The following is a 17,815-nucleotide window of genomic DNA, read 5'->3' as shown; positions in this document are numbered from 1 at the left end:
TGCAAAGTCTTGCCAATTGATTCCAAACTTTGTGGGCATGCTCTAATCACCAAATAATGCCACCACACCAAGTGGTTCATTAGGAGGAATAGGTTTGCATGACAAGATCTACAGAAACCACTTTCTGATCATCTCTAGGGTTTACCAAGTTTACATTTGAAACCTTCTTCAAATGAGCTCAAACCTTGTGATCAAGCCTATTTATCCCAATCATTTGATCGTATTAATTTTCAAAACCAGTGGAGCACCAGAGATGTATCAAACCCAGCATAAACACCTCGGATGCATTATTGGGACTCCATTATCGAGCCCCCAAGACTCTTCCCCTTGGCCTCCAATTTTTACCACAGTTTCAGCAAGACCCAGAGCACCTTGAGAAGCAACAGACAAGCGTTAGCTCGATCATGGAGTGGGGTAACACCCACTTTTCGTCCTCTAGACATTCCATCTCTCTCTTCTCTCTTTCCTCTCCCTCACTCATGGCCATTCCGAGAGCATCCAAGGCTCCTCCCCATTTGGTTACTTACCCTGCAACTCCTAGACGCAAGTGGGCATGCCAAAGCACACCAAAACCATCATCATGTCGGCCAAAGATGCGCTCCCGAGTGTGCTACCGGACATGCAAAGGTTTGACCTCACGCCCTGCCCATGCCCTAGCCACCTCGAGCCTCTCCCTTGCGCTAATCGAGGTAACTAGGCATCTGCGGCACGCCACCATGTTAGGAGCCAGCTCTCCCTCTCTCTCCCATCTCTCCTCAATGTGTGCCCCACGCCGCACCGCTTGAGCAATCCTCGGCCTCGCATGAGTGACTCCATAGCCAGGACGCACCTCTCCTCACTCTCCCTTGCCTCCTACACCACCCCCACGAGCATCCCATGCTCACTACCTCCTCCTCTAACGGTCGTCGGCACCGTTGCCACGGAGGCCAAGTGCCCTGTCCACGGTGCACGGCCGCCAGCTATTTAAGGCCATCCCGTGCTCTTCTCGCCCTTCTATTGGCTTCCTCTCTCCTCCAATTGAGCCCTAGCGCCACTAGCTCCGCCCCTTGAAGCCACTGTGCTCGAAATCGGCCAGAGCTCTGCCGCGTTAGACCACCGTTGATCTCCGGGTATAGCCCCCCTCCAGCGCGCATTCTTCTCCCATTGTCCCCCATTGCCTTCCCAAAGCCCCCCGAAGATTTGAGCAACCACCTCTCGAAGCCCCTCCGCCGCGATTGCTCATCGTTGGTGATTCCATGCATTCCGGAGACTCTGACCACCTCCATCCGAAAGGCGACAACCTCTTGGGTCCATCCCCATCCTCTTCTCTCCTTGTCGTGGCCCCAGTCACCACCAATAAGGTCGCCACCCCTCTAACGAGGGGTTGATGATGACCCCAACAAGGGGGCCTCCCGTGAGCCTCCGCCTCGCCCCCGTATTTCTCCATGCTCGTTGACCCATGGGGTCCACCGGTCAGGTTTAAAACCTGGCGTACAAGGGGCAACGGGTTGCCTCGGATGGCTAGCCTATGGGTTATCCCAGTTGCGCGTCAATCTGGACCAACGCACATAGCACTTTTTCTTTTTCCTTCTATGATTTTATTTCCAAAAATTTCCCTGGATTAAATAAGTGTCCAAATTCAATAATTCCAATTTATAAAATCTTGTAATATTCCAAGCAATTAAATGATTTCACTTGTGAAATTATTTGAAAAAGTTTTATGTGCTCTTTTATTTAAAACCCTATTTCAAATATTCGAAGCCACTATTAAAAATGTTTTTCACCACTTCTAAAAATTCAAAACCAGGGACTAATAAATTTGTTATTTTTAGTTTTCATCTTAGTATTTTACAAAAATGATTTGAAATTTTTAGGAGTAGATTATTCTCTCTATTTTTTCCGTGGCCTTATTTCTTCCCTTTATTTCATAGATTACGTTGTTGACGAAGGAGTTGGATCAGAAGAATTTGAAGACCCTAAAGACTTTGTTGAACCAGGATAGCAGCCCTTTGACAATGTCCAAGAAACCATTTTATGCATGGCATATAACACTTTATTCTGTTGCATTGAATTATGATGAATTGGTGACCACTGTGGTGGGTTACCTCCGTTGCTTTCCTCATTGATGATTGCACGATGCTTGACCTACCTTAGTATCGGGGTTATGCGGGTGGGAAGTAGTTAGGATGCTAAGTAGTTGCTATATAAGTGGGATGAGAAAATGCATGGTGTCAAAAAAGAAATGATTTCAAAGACTTTTCGAAAACCCCGGTGGGTGCCACTAATGCCCAAGGGAGATGATGTTGAGGTAGGTAACCACTTGAGAAATAAGTGGTGTATCGAGGAAAGACGTGTTTGTGTTTTTGAAAGTAGAGATATTTAAGATCTACACACCGTCCCAACCTTACATGTGCGACCACAATACCCCTTATGGGACGGGGCCTTGTTGATTACCTTGGTTGATGCTAGCAGAGAGCCTTCCTTACTAGTGGTGGGAGATCCAAGTCACTCTCTTGATATGGGATTGTGGGAGGTAGGGCGACCACAGGCTGTTTTTACAAACACCGGGCACACCGTTGTGTCCCCTCAAAGATGGTACGATCTTGAGCGTGTCTCGTATGATGTACATCATGAGGACGTGGGCCAACAAGTGGACTCTTTGTTTAGTGTCGCCAGGGGAACTCATTGTTCAGGTGATTACCTCGGGTATGTAATATACCAGGAGTCGTGGATGACACAAAAGTTGCCCGGGTCTTATGGGTAAAGCGTGCAACCTCTACAAAGTGTAAAACTATTTGAATAGCTGTGTCCACGATCATGGATACATGGTGGTGCTTCTTAAACTACGTCCAGATGTTTTCGCAAAAACTTGATGTGTGGGTTTCTGTATTTGTGTGTGTGTGTGTGTGTGTGTGTGAAAGGTGACACTTGAGCTAAGTTAGATGACTTGACATGATGATTGAACATGAGGTGTTCAACCTTGCTTATAATGATATATTTAACTTGTTCTTATGGATATGTGCAACATTTTGATGCATGCTCTTACTAGTCAATTGAACATGTCATAGCACCCAAAATTAGCTTTCTGCAACTTACCTACTTAGTGCTATATCATGCATTGCTATTGCCTTGTTCCAAAAATGGGTTGCCTAAGAGTACATTCAAAGTACTCATTCAAAGTAATCATTGCACTCAAACTCTTGGTTTTATAATTGGCCACACATGGAAGATCGGGAATATGGTGAAGAGTTCGTTGGAGACGAACATGCGAACTAGGATGCTTGGGTTCACACTTCCGTTCAAGATTTCCGCTTCTAGTTGTGTTTGGTGTTTGGCCTTTATGCCCTATCTATGTAAGACTTGACCTTAATGGTCTTTATTTGCGTAAGGCGGTATGTATGGATGTAAGGCTCATGTTATCCAGCTTCTGTGTGGTAAGTGAGCACCGATCTCAAGGATCACTGTACACATGCATTCGTTGATCACAACTTATGAGTCGGGGTCCCCATATATATGGTATCAGAGCCATTCAAACTGTAGGAACCTTAGTTAGCATGGACGTTGGTTAGGATACAACCCCTTTCGAAACCTATAGCCAGTGCCTAAACTTAGGAGTTTCTACACTGCTTAACTGTTCCACTCTGCTTTCAAAACTATACTCACACCCCTCACCTTAAACGTCTGTAGATGACCGTCGTACCCGAAGACCTCCAACCATCTGAATTTCCCCTACTCCATGAGGATACTTGGAGAAGTGTCAGCTCCGACGAGTCCCCGCTTTCCTCCACCATGAGAACTCGGTCGATGCCACCACGACGGAGTACCACGTTAATGTGGTCATGAAGGCAAACGACTCCCTAATGAGCTGATTATTTGAAGGACCATAGATGGAGACATTGGTGATCGAAGTCGAGATGGTTGCAGGAAAGGCACTCGTCCATCTTATAGACCTCACCCCACAAGTGGATGACAAGCCACCTACTCGCCACCTACCTTTCAGGAAGGGTGATGTTGGATAGAGTTGGATGTTGGTCCCATCCAAGGAGGAAGGAACACCACTCACGTACCAGACCTACATCAACCTCTCCACTAATAGTATGTCTTACAACCTGATTAAGAAATCCATGGAGCTCCGCAAGGAACTTCACCACACACGTGAGTTACTTTCTCATGAAAATATGAAGCTAGACAAGATCAAGAAGGATGGAGCTCCGAAGGGATGACCAACTAACACTTATAGAGGAGGATTACCCCTAGCTAGAGATGCACCCACTCTGGGGTCATCACAGCAACGTCGCGTGAGTACGAAGGAGTAGCGCACGCTCTTCACCGACCCACCGGTGAAGCGTTGCCGGGATGGACCTCCTCTTTCTGTGACTCCCTCGAACGGAGACACCCGTAGGAATGATGATAAGGAGAAGGATCCAGAGGAGCGTGAGTACGAGACCGAGCACTCCGCCACTTGATTCCGAGAACTCCTAGGACAGGATAAGTCATGTATCCCAGATGCGAAGTCGAGTCCATGTAATGGTTCACTAGTGGCAGGGACGCGCCGTCTCTTGTGGCAGGATTGGGTGCACTAATCTAGCTGACGTATTTGTTAACGTCTACATGTATTGTTTAGTGAAAGAGAGGCAGTCTAAACAAGAGACAGTGGTATGATAGTGGTTAAAAAATATAACAAATGCATTGTTAGTCTTAGCCTTGTATTATATGAAACACCAAAAGTCTGAACTTGTGCTTTTTTACATAGCCAAAAGAAGCACACAGTGAAGTTACGTGGGACTCAAATAATCTTGCTCGCATAATATTTAAAGAATATGTTTGACAACAATCCTAAGTTGTGCTTGGAAACACTATCTGGATGTTGTAATTTTGACCAATGCACAGAAAATAATTTGACATGCGTATCACTGCATCTCCCTCTCGGTATGCAAGAAAAAGATGAGCAGAAAATAATTTGACATGCGTATCACTATATCTCCCTCTTGGTATGCAAGAAAAATATGAGCAAAAAGTAATTTGACATCCACCTGCTACTTTGTTGATGGCAATGTTTCAGCCTTCACGATGATGGTGAGCAGAGTGATGGCAAATCCATGAAGTGCTATGGTACCATCCTTCATAATATTTATGGAAATTTTTAGATAGCATCAGAAATCCATCCCCTAAAACTTAACCAATATTATGCTCGTAACCACTTCTAAGATCCAGAAACCCCAAATTCTAGAATTCAGGATTAATATCAGTGAAAGCAAGAAACCTAACAAATGCGCTCTAAGTAGTAGAGTTGCCTCATGGCCTCACAAGACACCTACCTCCACGTGGAGGTAGCCCCAAAATGGAGCAACTAAGTTCTAGTAAGTTAGAAATTGCTTGCACCACAAGCGTTTGTCGAACTGGCTAGGAACTTGCATAATCTAATGGCACTCCTCTACCCACACAAAGTCGCTAGCTACGGCACCTACGCATACACGCGTACGTTGAGCATGACCTCCGTGGCAACGGAGATGAACCCGAACCAACCACCGCTCTTTTACACGGTCATGTACGCATCCGCTCCTCTTTCGACTGCCCCCGTCGTGCTTCCAGCAGAGTCATCTAAAGTGTACACAGAGCAGAAAATTACTTCTCTATACAAACACTACATGTCTAAAATGCAAAAAACAAGCATATTAAGAATCTAATACAAGAAACATTTTCAGTATCCTATAACATGATTAATTAACTCAATGTTGAGTTCTTCCAATCTTGTGAAATCAGAAGAACAAAATAAATATACCAGGTGAATAGGCTCTGTGGTTACATAGAGCCACATGCGTGATTGTGCGTACTAATCTTGTTGGGGCAATTGTTAACGTGTGTACGCATTCCAAATGACCACCATTTAAAAAAAAGAATATATGCAATAGAACTGTAGCACAAGAGCATTTAATCATAAAGCTGAAGAGCCAGTGCTAGCTAATAGGTCTATATCAATAGAGGGGTGACGGTCTTAATCAACAATGTAATATAAGAGCAGCTACATGACAAGTAAAAATGCTTACCGGTAATGTACATTCCAGAGACATTATTACATAGAAGTGGTTTCAATAGGAAAATCCAGAAATTATTTGTATTATGTAGGAATCTCCAGTTCTACTACTAAATCTAAGCACCCAAGAATATACATGGTACAAAATGTTGCTATATTTAAAATATTTTTTTGGAATATGAACCCCCAAATTGACGGGTTCGGGAACGCAGAGTATGCATGGGACTTCTACTTGCATAGAAACATAGGGTTGTAAATGTTCAATAACCCACACGAATCCCAGCATAAGGAAAAGATGGTGAGCAATGATCAGTCAAGTGCAATGGTGGATGGAGAAAGGAGAGTTTAAACAGAGCCATGGTTTCTATTCATGTAAGTTTATATGGTCATGTTGCTTTTAATACTTCGAAATTACAGTACTTCATAAGAATGTGTAGAAACTTATCTTCATATAACAAATAGTTTAGGCAAAAGTGAACACTCAATTCAACTACATGGAATTATAGCGAAGATAATGCATATTAGCTTATTGTCTCTACTTCTTTTGGGGAATTTCTAATGTGCAAAAAAATGGAATCAGTATTGTCGGCATTCTTGGAATAGGGGTAGCCAGACCTGCCTGCCTGCGGCCCAGGGCTGGCCCACTTCATCAACATAATATCGACTGGGACGGCACCACACGGGACAAGGCCCTCGCGAGGGGACAAGCCTCGCAAGGAAGAGAGACATCAAGACCCCGCAGGGGGCTCCTCAGGACCCCTCTGGAGCGGAGGATATTTCGAGGCAAGGCCAGGCCTCAGGACTCAAGGGTGACGCCGGGGAAGGACAGGCGAGCAGTAGATGGCAGGACGACATAGTTTCCCCTTTAGTGCAAAGGAGGTGGGAGCGTACCAGGGTCCCAAAGGCATCTTCCAAAGGTTTCCCTTATGGTGCAACAAGACCACGACCGCCCGCCGTCAGGACACGCGTCATTCCTACACCCACCTCTGCAGCGCTGGCAGCAACTTTGCAGGCGAAGACCACTTTTGATAGGGGATGCATGTTCCCTTGTCCCCCATCGAAACTGGATGTTGTGGGATCCCTTCCGCCAACGATAAGGGAAGAGGACCCGGGCCTCCATGATAAATAGAGAGAGTAGGATACTTGAGAGGGGGAGACCGAGGAGAGTTCATTCCAACCGTAGGGCAACACACCTAGACACTTGGCCTCCATAGGTTCGAGAGCACTGTACTAGTTCATCCCACCAACCTCCGCGAGAGGCACCCCACCAAAAGAATGAGTAGGTTTTTACGCTACACAGCGGCTCGAACCTGGGAAAACAGTTGGGTTCTGTGTTCCCCGCACCATCGAGTGAGTCCTTCCCCGTTTCCATCGAGTAGCGGGCTAGGTAAGGTCGAGCTGGGAGAGATCCCTATGTTCGAATCCTTAGGGTTTTGCGGAGCCCGAAATCCGACATTTGGCGCACCAGGTAGGGTGCGTGTGAAGGTCTTCTCCTAGCTTCCTCCTTCCTAGGCCGCTGCACGGATGGCCGACGACCAACCAGCTTCTCCGAGCCTTGTCGAGCTAGTCTCCCACTGCCACATGACGGCGGCTGGAATCTCACATCCGGTGTTGCGGTACCAGGCGGCTCGTACCAGGTCGTCAAAATGGTCTCCACCGTGGCAGCCACCCGTGCCACGTAGGCGCAAGGTGGCTGGGCGGCGGCCCAGGCACGCGCAGCGCACCACATCAACTTGGGAGACCTCGGCACACACGAGGCGTTGCGGATGGCAAGAGAGATGCTCCGCCAACGACCGACACCAGGGGGCTTCCACGCCTGGGCGGACCATATCATGGAGCTGATCGCCATCGCCCAAAAGACCATCCAACCCGGTGCATCCTCAAGGCTCGCACTACGTGTCGGACCCCGGGCCTGCAAACCTGCAGGGCCCTACCCGCTCTGGGAGGGGGCCGAGACATAAGCGCTTCGCGCTACCCCAGCGACCGGCCCCAAGGCGCACCACGCCGACAACCACCCGGGACGGGAGGAGAACGGCGGGACGACCGACGCACACGCTAGCACGCATCAGCAAGACCAAGTCAGCCCTCAACAACCCAGGGCAGCTAGACAGGAGCGCTCCCTCTGGCGCAGCCAGCAGAGGACAGAGGCAATGGCGCGGACGAACTAGGACATCGAAGAAATGACATTACACCAAGGAGGGAGTCAGCACGAGGCGGCGCCGCGACCAGCCAACGGCAGTAACAGGAACAAGCGACTTCGCGCGGAGGCCTTTCATGGGAAGAACTCCGAGCACTACAGTCAGGGAGACCCCCCCCCCTCCGCCACCAAGGGGACCACCACCGTCGCACTGCTGGCCGGCCACGGGGGATGGTCGAGCGCCTACGTGGAGCCGTACGTGCCAGAGTATGCGGCACCACCTGACCCTCCCGACGAGGACGAGCTTCAGGCCCCCCGGGGCGCCTATCCTCCTCAAGAGTGAGGAATGTTTTGGGGGCCCTCCTTGAGACGGGTCCAAGAGGCGCGGACAGGGAGGCGCCCTCAAGCTACGGGGCGAAGCGCCAGCCGCCTTCCCCGCAGAAGAACTACGTAAGGCCAACCCCACGATCCTCAAGAGGACAAGTCGAATGCCGCGATGAGACGCAGGTGGCACGGATCACCCACGACGACCATGATGCAATCGTGGGCGTCGGGGCCAGGCCTCACGAGGCGCTCCTTAGTCGCAAGGGAGATTTTCGTGGTAATTTTTGGATTTACTGCAATAAGAAGTGTCTGCTGACTGCAGGGACTTCAACTATTTGGGGCATACTTCTGCATTTCATACCGTTTGCGCAATCCTTTACAATTTCCATTACATCCACTTGGCAATCTGACACACTGCATTGCTTGCATCTATTGGTGATCCACCTTCCTCGCTCGGGGGCACCGACCACTATGCATCACCCCAACGAGGGGGTTGGGGAAGCCCCACGGCTCTTCAGGACCACAATCGACAGGATAAAATTAGAGTTTCTCGAGTGTCTAGGGGGACTCCTGAGCATCGCGCATTAGGGGCCTTACCGGTCACAAGGCCACCTGCCACTCTTGATATCGTCCTCGGTGATACGGTCGTTATCACGGGTGGCAGGGCTTGACCCCGTAGCTGAGATCGTTCATTCGGTCGCAAGCAGCGGCGATCAGGAAATGTGCGGGACCGAGTCCTAGCGACGCAGAGCCGCTTGAACGTCAAAAGGGGGCTCTGGAGCATGGCGCTTCAGGGGCCTTACCGGTCTCAAGGCCATCTGCCGCCCTCGACAGTGTCCTTGGTGATCCGGTCGTTATCGAGGGAGGTAGGACCTGACCTCGTGGCTACATCCGTTCACTCGGTCCCACGCAATGGCGGTCGGGAAATGTGCGGGATAGGATCCTAGCGCCGGTCTCCTGAGCATCGTGCCTCAGGGACCTTACCGGTCACAAGGCCACCTGCCGCCCTTGACAGCGTCCTTGGTGATCCGGTCGTTGTTAGGGGAGCCAGGGCCCGACCCCGTGGCTACATCCATTCACTCGGTCCCATGCAATGGCGGTCTAGAAATGTGCGGGACTGGGACCTGTTAACGTAAAGAAATAGAAAAGCCCTTAATTCACCTCCCGGGAAGGAGCACGCAAGACCTGCATCAGCCCTTTGCACCTCTACATCATCCTTCAATCCTTTTGGAACCTACTTCATCCTATGACACTCTCACGTAATAACGAGCGGAGGCTGTATATGCCCAGGGCCCCCTGAGGACGCGGAAGGGGTCCACCCCACGCCTAGTGGAAGGCCTATGATCCGCGCTGGGTATAGATGAAGGAAATCAACACAGTCCATCAATGACTCCCGAAGCTCAGGCCCCAATGCCTTGGGGGTAGGGACACTCACGAGGCCAAAGCGTCCTCGCAACCTCCCATATACACCCCAACGTGAAACTCTCACGAGATAAAGAGCCGAGGATGTATACGCCCAGGGCCCCCCGAGGACGCATAGGGGTCCATCCCATGCCTAGTGGTAGCCCGATGCTTCGCGCTGGGGAGAAGATGAAGGCAATCAGCATGGTCTGCCAATGACCATGCACGCAGCTGGCAAGGAAACCCACATAGTCTGCCAATGACTATGCCAGCTTTAATGCCAGACGCGGCGCTTGCTTGCTTTCTCTTCGATTCGAGCTATCTATTGTTGAGTTTGAACTAGCCGATTTCAAAAGTTGGTTTTTCTAGTCTCAATGCCCGACGTTTGAAAAATAAAAGGGGGGACTTCCTCTGGCGTTTCTTATTTCAATCGCTTTGAAAATTCCCGTCCAGTGGATGTGTTTGTAGACAACCGCTCCGCGCCACCCCTAGGAGTCAAGAAGCATGAAAGCAAGGACTTGACACCCTGGGGGAAACGTTTTTCAGTAGTCAACCCCCTTCCGGGGACCAGACCGAAATTTTATACCACCACAAGGATTCTCGAGAGGCCTCAGGGCCCCCTGGGGCGATGACCAAAGGGACGAAGTGCGGAATAACTCGGCCGCCAGAAAGGGGGTTCCTGGGCGCGCCTCAGGAGCCTTACCGACTGTTGGTTCCGGGGCCAGACAACGCAGAGCCACTTGAGTGTCAAGGGGGGCTCCAGAGCAGTGCGCCTCTAGAGCCTTACTGGTCGCAAAGCCACTCACCCCCAGGGCGTCGGGGATTTACCCCATGACGAGCAGCCTTGGTAACGGGTTGTGCCTCACGGTGGCAGGGAAATGTGCGGGACCAGGACCTGCAGACATAGAGTGTCGAAAGGGTCTTCACCTCGTCCCACTTACAAAACAGGAACTACATAGCAGGAACTACGCAAGGGACTGACATAAGCCCACGAGCTAAGTGCCTCACAGGCCCCGACCGGGACCCTCTCGCTTTACGACAAACTAACGGTGAATTAAAAATATGCGCACTAACGAAAGGATGCTGGGCCTAAGGGTTCGACGGTAGCATGGAGCGAGTCCAACACCCAAGCACGTGGCGGCACGAGAGGTGCCTCGGGAGGGCGGGACCTCCAGAAGGTCGCGCTTCCCCCGTCGTCCCAAGACACGGCAGGTGCAGCGACATGCCCTAAGCTTTGTAGTCTGGCCGCAGCAACCACAAACATGCAAGCCATCAGCTCAGGAGCAAAAAGGAAAGAGGAGAACAACAAAGGTAATAACGGCAAAAGCTTAATGCCCGGCAGGGCAGAGTTCTTGATCCACTATTACAGGAGCAGGCAAGTAGGAGCTTGGGGCACTAAGGGGAGGGGCTGCTGACCTCACCCATGGCGCAAGCTGGCCCGGTGTCATCCTCGCTCGCTCGAAGCGGGCACCTGGACGTACCTCCCCATGAGGGCGTCCACATGCTGGCGGACCTCGTCCCAGAGAATACGGCGGGACTCAACAGGCGCCAGTTCGACGACGCGCCGGAGGTCGAGCTCCGGAGCAAGGCGGCGCAAGTTGGAGAATACGAGCGTCACGGCAAGGCCCAAAAGCTCACGCGCGCTGGATGCGTTGTCCTCCTCCACGTGGTGGACGCCAGCCTCCAGCGCCTCCATGACCTCCTGGAAGAAGACGAGGTAGCCCCAGTCGCTCCTCGCGTTACGCAGCGCTGGGGCCTCCCCCGCAAACGAGCGCGTCATGGTGGTCGCCCAGTCGGCAATGTCCATGAATTGCAGGGCGCGCTGGGACACCATCAGCCGGACGTACGATGCCTCGTCCTGAGCGGCTTGCATGGCGTTTGCCGCCTCCTGGACCTGTTGCTGCAACGATGCTAGCTCCGCCTTGGCCTCCGCCTTGCCTTGGTGGGCGGTACGGAGGGCGGCCTGGGCGCTCTCAAGCCGACCCCGAAGCTCCTCCACCTGCTCTTGGAGCTTGCTGAGCTTTGTCTTCTTGGAGGAGGGCGCTCTAGAAGAAGGAAGATCAACCCCAGGACAACAGATGAAGCAACAAGCAAAGTACACACAATGAAGGACTTACTCGTCAGCAATTCCACAGCAGTGGTGGACACGCGTAGGCCCCAAGGGCCCTCTGTCGCTGCCTCCGGGGGCGGACGAAGGGGCAGGAGGCGCCGCACGCTTCTCCCGGCTAGAACTGTCTTCGGGGGACGACATGAAGACAAAGGGCGAAGGAGAGAAGAGGTTTCTCGCGGCAGATGGATGAAGCAGAGAAGAAGCTCGAAGTTGCGGTGACCCCCCCTGAAGGGGCTGGACGAATTTATGGGCGAGCCCTAACCACCAACCGTCGCGGGAGCATGGGCGTCACACGCCCCACGAGGGCCGTGAGGTGGGCTGATGGAAGCGCTGCCACCCACGTCGCCTCACCTGTCCCCCGAACGGTCACATTCGCGAGGGCCGTTGGGTGTGGTTAGGCCACACCCATGTCATTCAATGAGCAACATGATGTCCTACGCGACTCTTAGGGATCGCGTCGTCGTGGCCTGGCACCACCCAGGCCCCTCGAGGAGCGAGATCGTCACCGCGCAGCTACACGACATGTGGGTCGACTGACTCGCAAGCAAATGGGCCCCGCAACGCTTTGGACTGCCTTCAAGGCATCATCGAGAAGCCAACCCACGTGCGCCTTGGGACCGGGGGCTACTGTCGGCGTTCTGGGAATGGGGGTACCCAGACCTGCCTGCGTGCGGCCCAGGGTTGGCCCACTTCATCAACACAAGACCAACTGGGATGGCACCACCCAGGACAAGGCGCTTGCGAGGGTCCAAGCCTCGCGAGGAAGAGAAACATCAAGACCCGCAAGGGGCCTCCTCAGGACCCCTCCGGACCAGCGGATATTTTGAGGCAAGGCTGGGCCTCAAGAGTCAAGGGTGACGTCACGAAAGGACAGGCGAGCAGTAGATGGCAGGACGGGATAGTTTCCCCTTTAGTGCAAAGGAGATGGGAGCGTACCAGGGTCCCAAAGGCATCTTCCAAAGGTTTCCCTTCCTGTGCAACAAGACCACGGCCTCCCGCCGGCAAGACGGGCGTCATCCCTGCGCCCACCTCTGCAGCGCTGACAGCTACTTTGCACGCGAAGACCACTTTTGACAGGGGAAGTATGTTCCCTTGTCCCCCATTGAAACATGCCGTTGTTGGATCCCTTCCCGCCAATGATAAGGGAAGAGGTCTCGAGCGTCCACTATAAATAGAGAGAGTAGGATACTTGAGAGGGGGGATACCAAGGATAGTTCATTTCAACCATAGGGCAACACACCTAGCCACTTGGCCTCCGGAGGCTCGACATTACGGTACTAGTTCACCCGCCAACCTCCGGGAGATGCAATCCACCAAAAGCAGGAGTAGGGTTTTACGCTTCGCAGCGTCCCAAACCTAGGTAGACTTTCGTGTTCTGTGTTCCCCTCACCATCAAGTGAGTCCTTCGTCGTTTCCATCGAATAGCGGGCTAGGTAAGGTCGATCCGGGATAGATCGCCGTACATGCCCATGTGTTCGAATCCTTAGGGTTTTGTGGAGCTCGAAATCCGACTAGTATGCATAGAGGTAATAGCTTTATTTCAAGAGTAAGATATTTTATTCCTCCTAACCTTCCTGTATTGAAAACTGCAAGAGATACCATCCATGCTGCCTCTCAGTCTGGTGTAAGGAATCAATTACCTAAGCAAATTTGGGATGAAATGCTAGCTCATATCTGCTTGAGTTATAAGACAGAAAGTCTGAAAGATAGAAACAGAAGGAAACATTGGATAGTCTGTCCAAGGTAATTTGTTCAAGCATAGATTGCCATTGATTTGCCGCAGTCCTAAGCAAATCTATCTTTTCAACGGTGTTTCTTTACTTGTATGCTCCAATTGGTATGAATAACAAAATAGCTACTTATTGTAGAGCAACTGTAAAATAGTGTAAACTGAATATCATCAATGGCTAGAAGGTAATACATTATCGTCTACATAGGTTACCAAAATGGAAGCAGAGTACTACCCACCAAGAGAAACTTTACTCCAGAAAGAAACACCTATAGATGTTTGCATATTAGTTTCAGGAGCAATGGTTAGTCCAAGTATAAATTTGATGATTGTCAAGGTACCTATAGATGTTTACATATTAATTATGATTATCCCTGTGAGTGAATGAAGTTTAATTACGACTCTGTATGAATGAAGCCCATAATTTGTTGGAAATATGCCCTAGAGGCAATAATAAAGTGGTTATTATTATATTTCCAGTTCATGATAAGTGTCTATTATTCATGCTATAATTGTATTAACTGGAAATCGTAATACATGTGTGAATATATAGATCACAATGTGTCCCTAGTGAGCCTGTAGTTGGCTAGCTCGTTAATCAATAGATGATCATTGTTTCCTGATCATGGACATTGGATGTCATTGATAACGGGATCACATCATTGGCGAATGATGTGATGCACAAGACCCAATCCTAAGCATAGCACTAGATCGTGTTGTTCGTCTCCTTAAGCTTTTCTAGTGACAAGTATCATTTCCTTAGACCGTGAGATTGTGCAACCCCCGGCTACCGTAGGAGTGCTTTGGGCGTACCAAACGTCACAACGTAATTGGGTGATTATAAAGGTGCACTACAGGTATCTCTGAAAGTGTCTGTTGGGTTGTACGAATCGAGACTGGGATTTGTTCCCTCCGTGTGACGGAGAGGTATCTCTGGGCCCACTCGGTAATCCATCATCATATTGAGCTCAGTGTGAATATGGAGTTAGCCACGGATGATGTCTTACAAAACGAGTAAAGAGACTTGCCGATAATGAGATTGAACAAGTTATAGGGATAACGATGATCGGATCTCTGGCAAGTATCATACCGGTAGACAAAGGGAATTGCATATGGGATTGATCGAATCCCTGACATCGTGGTTCATCCGATGAGATCATCGTTGAACATGTGGGAACCAACATGGATATCGAGAGCCCGATGTTAGTTATTGACCGGAGAGGTGTCTTGGTCATGTCTGCATGCTTCCCGAACCCAAAGGGTCTACACACTTAAGGTTCGATGACACTAGGGTTATAGGGTAATAGTGTACGTGGTTACCGAAGGTTGTTCGGTGTCCCGGATGAAATCTCGGACATCAGGAGGAGTTCCGTAATGGCCCGGAGGTAAAGATTCATATATAGGATGTGAGGATTTGGTCACCGGAAGTGTTTTGGGTGACACCGATAATGTATCGGGACCAACAAAAGGGTTCTGGGGGTCCACCGGCAAGGGCCACCAGCCCCAATTTGCTACATGGGCCAAAAGTGGGCGGGAACCAGCCCCTAAGTGGGCTGGTGCGCCTCCACAATCAGCCCAAGGCGCAGCAAGAGGTGGAGGAGGCAAAACCCTATGCGTGGGGAGGCCACCTTGGGCCTGAAGGCCCACCCTAGGGCGCCTCCACCACCTTGGCCGCCGCCCAAAGTCATCTAGGGCTGCCGCACCCTTAGGGTGGGAAACCCTAAATGTTGGGCAGCCTCCTCCCTCTTCTCCTATATATAGTTAGGGTTTTGGGGCTGCTTTGAGAAAACAATTCTCTCTCTCTCGGCGCAGCGCTACTCCACCTCCTCCTCGTCCTCCATAGTGCTTGGCGAAGCCCTGACGGAGTACCACACAACTCCACGGTCACCACGCCGTTGTGCTGCCGGAGCTCTCCCTCAACCTCTCCTCCCTCCTTGCTGGATCAAGGCATTGGAGACATCACCGGGCTACACGTGTGTTGAACGCGGAGGCACCGTTGTTCGGTGCATAGATCGGAATCCACCACGATCTGAATCGCTGCGAGTATGACTCCATCAAGCGCGTTATAGCAACGCTTCCACTTAGCGATCTTCAAAGGTATGAAGATGCTCTACCCCTTTGCTCATTGCTGGTTTCTCCATAGATAGATCCTTTCATGACGTAGGACAATTTTGAAATTACTACGTTTCCCAGTAGTGGCATCCGAGCCAAGGTTCTATGTGTAGATTCTATGCACGAGTAGAACAAAAAAGTTGTTGGCGCTGATTTGAGAATTGCTTGCCATTACTTGTCTTATATTGATTCGGCGACATCGTGGGATGAAGTGGCCCGGATAGACTTACACGTACTCTTACGCGAGACTGGTTCCACCGACCGACATGCACTTGTTGCATAAGGTGGCTAGCTGGTGTCTGTCTCTCCCACTTAAGTCGGATCGGATTCGATGAAGATGTTCCTTATGAAGGGTAAATAGCATTTACATATCAATGTTGTGGCTATCACGTAGGTAAGAAGCATTGTTCCTAGAAACCCTAATCAGCCAGGTAAAACTTGCAACAACAATTAGCGGACGCCTAACTTGTTTTTGCAGGGTATGCTATGTGATGTGATATGGCCAAAAGGATGTGACATTACATATGTGATGTATGAGATTGATCATGTTCTTGTAATAGGATTCACGACTTGCATATCGATGAGTATGACAACCGGCAGGAGCCATAGGAGTTGTCTCAGTTTATTGTATGAGATGCAACGCCATGTGGTTACTTTACTTTATTGTTAAATGTTAGCTATAGTAGCAGAAGTAATAGTTGTCTTGACGACTTCACGGAGACACAATGATGGAGATCATGATGACGAAGATCATGGTGTCATGCCGGTGACAATGATGATCATGGTGCCCCGAAGATGGAGATCAAAGGAGCAAGATGATATTGGCCATATCATGTCACTATATGATTGCACGTGATGTTTATCATGTTTTTCATCTTATTGCATAGAATGACGGTAGCAAAGATAAGATGATCCCTCATTAAAATTTCGAGATAAGTATTTCCCTAGGTGTTCGAGATAAGTATTTCCCTAGGTGTGCACCGTTCGAAGGATCATTGTCTCGAAGCACCATGTGATGATCAGGTGTGATAGATTCTAACGTTCGCATACAACGTGTGTAAGCCAGTTTACACACGCAAAACACTTAGGTTGACTCGACGATTCTAGCATGTATAGACATGGCCTCGAATACGGGAGATCGAAAGGTCGAACATGAGTCGTATGGTTGATATGATCAGCATGGAGATGCTCACCATTGATGACTAGTCTGTCTCACGTGATGATCGGACACGGGCTAGTCAACGTGGATCATGTAACACTTAGATGACTAGAGGGATGTCGATCTAAGTGGGAATTCGTTAGTAATTTGATTAGATGAACTTAATTATCATGAATTTAGTCTAAAATTGTCTTTACAAATAATGTAGATCCAATGGCCAACGCAAATGTCTCATTCAACTTCAACGCATTCCTAGAGAAAACAAAGCTGAAAGATGATGGGAGGAACTATGCGGATTGGGCTCGTAAATTAAAGCTCATCCCCACTGCTTCCAAGAAGGCATGTGTCCTTAATGCACCGTGAGGTGATCCTCCCATTCCCGCGGCAACCCAGGACGTTACGAACACCTGGTAGTCGCGGAGTGATGACTACTCTCTAGTTCAGTGCGGCATGCTTTACATTTTAGAACCGGGGCTCCAAAGGCGTTTTGAAAAAACACGAAGCATATGATATGTTCGAGGAGATGAAACTTGTGTTTCAAGCTCATGCCTGGGTCGAGAGATATGAAGTACCCGACAAGTTCTTTAGTTGTAAGATGGAGGAGAATAGTTCTGTCAGTGAGCACATACTCAGAATGCCTGGGTTGCAGAACCGCTTGACTCAGCTGGGATTTGAACTTCTGGATGATGCGGTCATTGACAGAATCCTGCAGTCCCTTCCACCTATCTATAAAGGCTTTGTGATGAATTACAACATGCAAGGGATGGAAAATACTATCCCGGGTTTTCTTCAATGCTGAAATCTGCAGAGGTAGAAATCAAGAAAGAGCA

This window comes from Hordeum vulgare, chromosome 6H, assembly GCF_904849725.1.
Source record: "Hordeum vulgare subsp. vulgare chromosome 6H, MorexV3_pseudomolecules_assembly, whole genome shotgun sequence".
Taxonomy (NCBI): Eukaryota; Viridiplantae; Streptophyta; class Magnoliopsida; order Poales; family Poaceae; genus Hordeum; species Hordeum vulgare.
The sequence above is the reverse complement of the archived record's forward strand: the minus strand, read 5'-3'. Positions refer to the sequence as shown.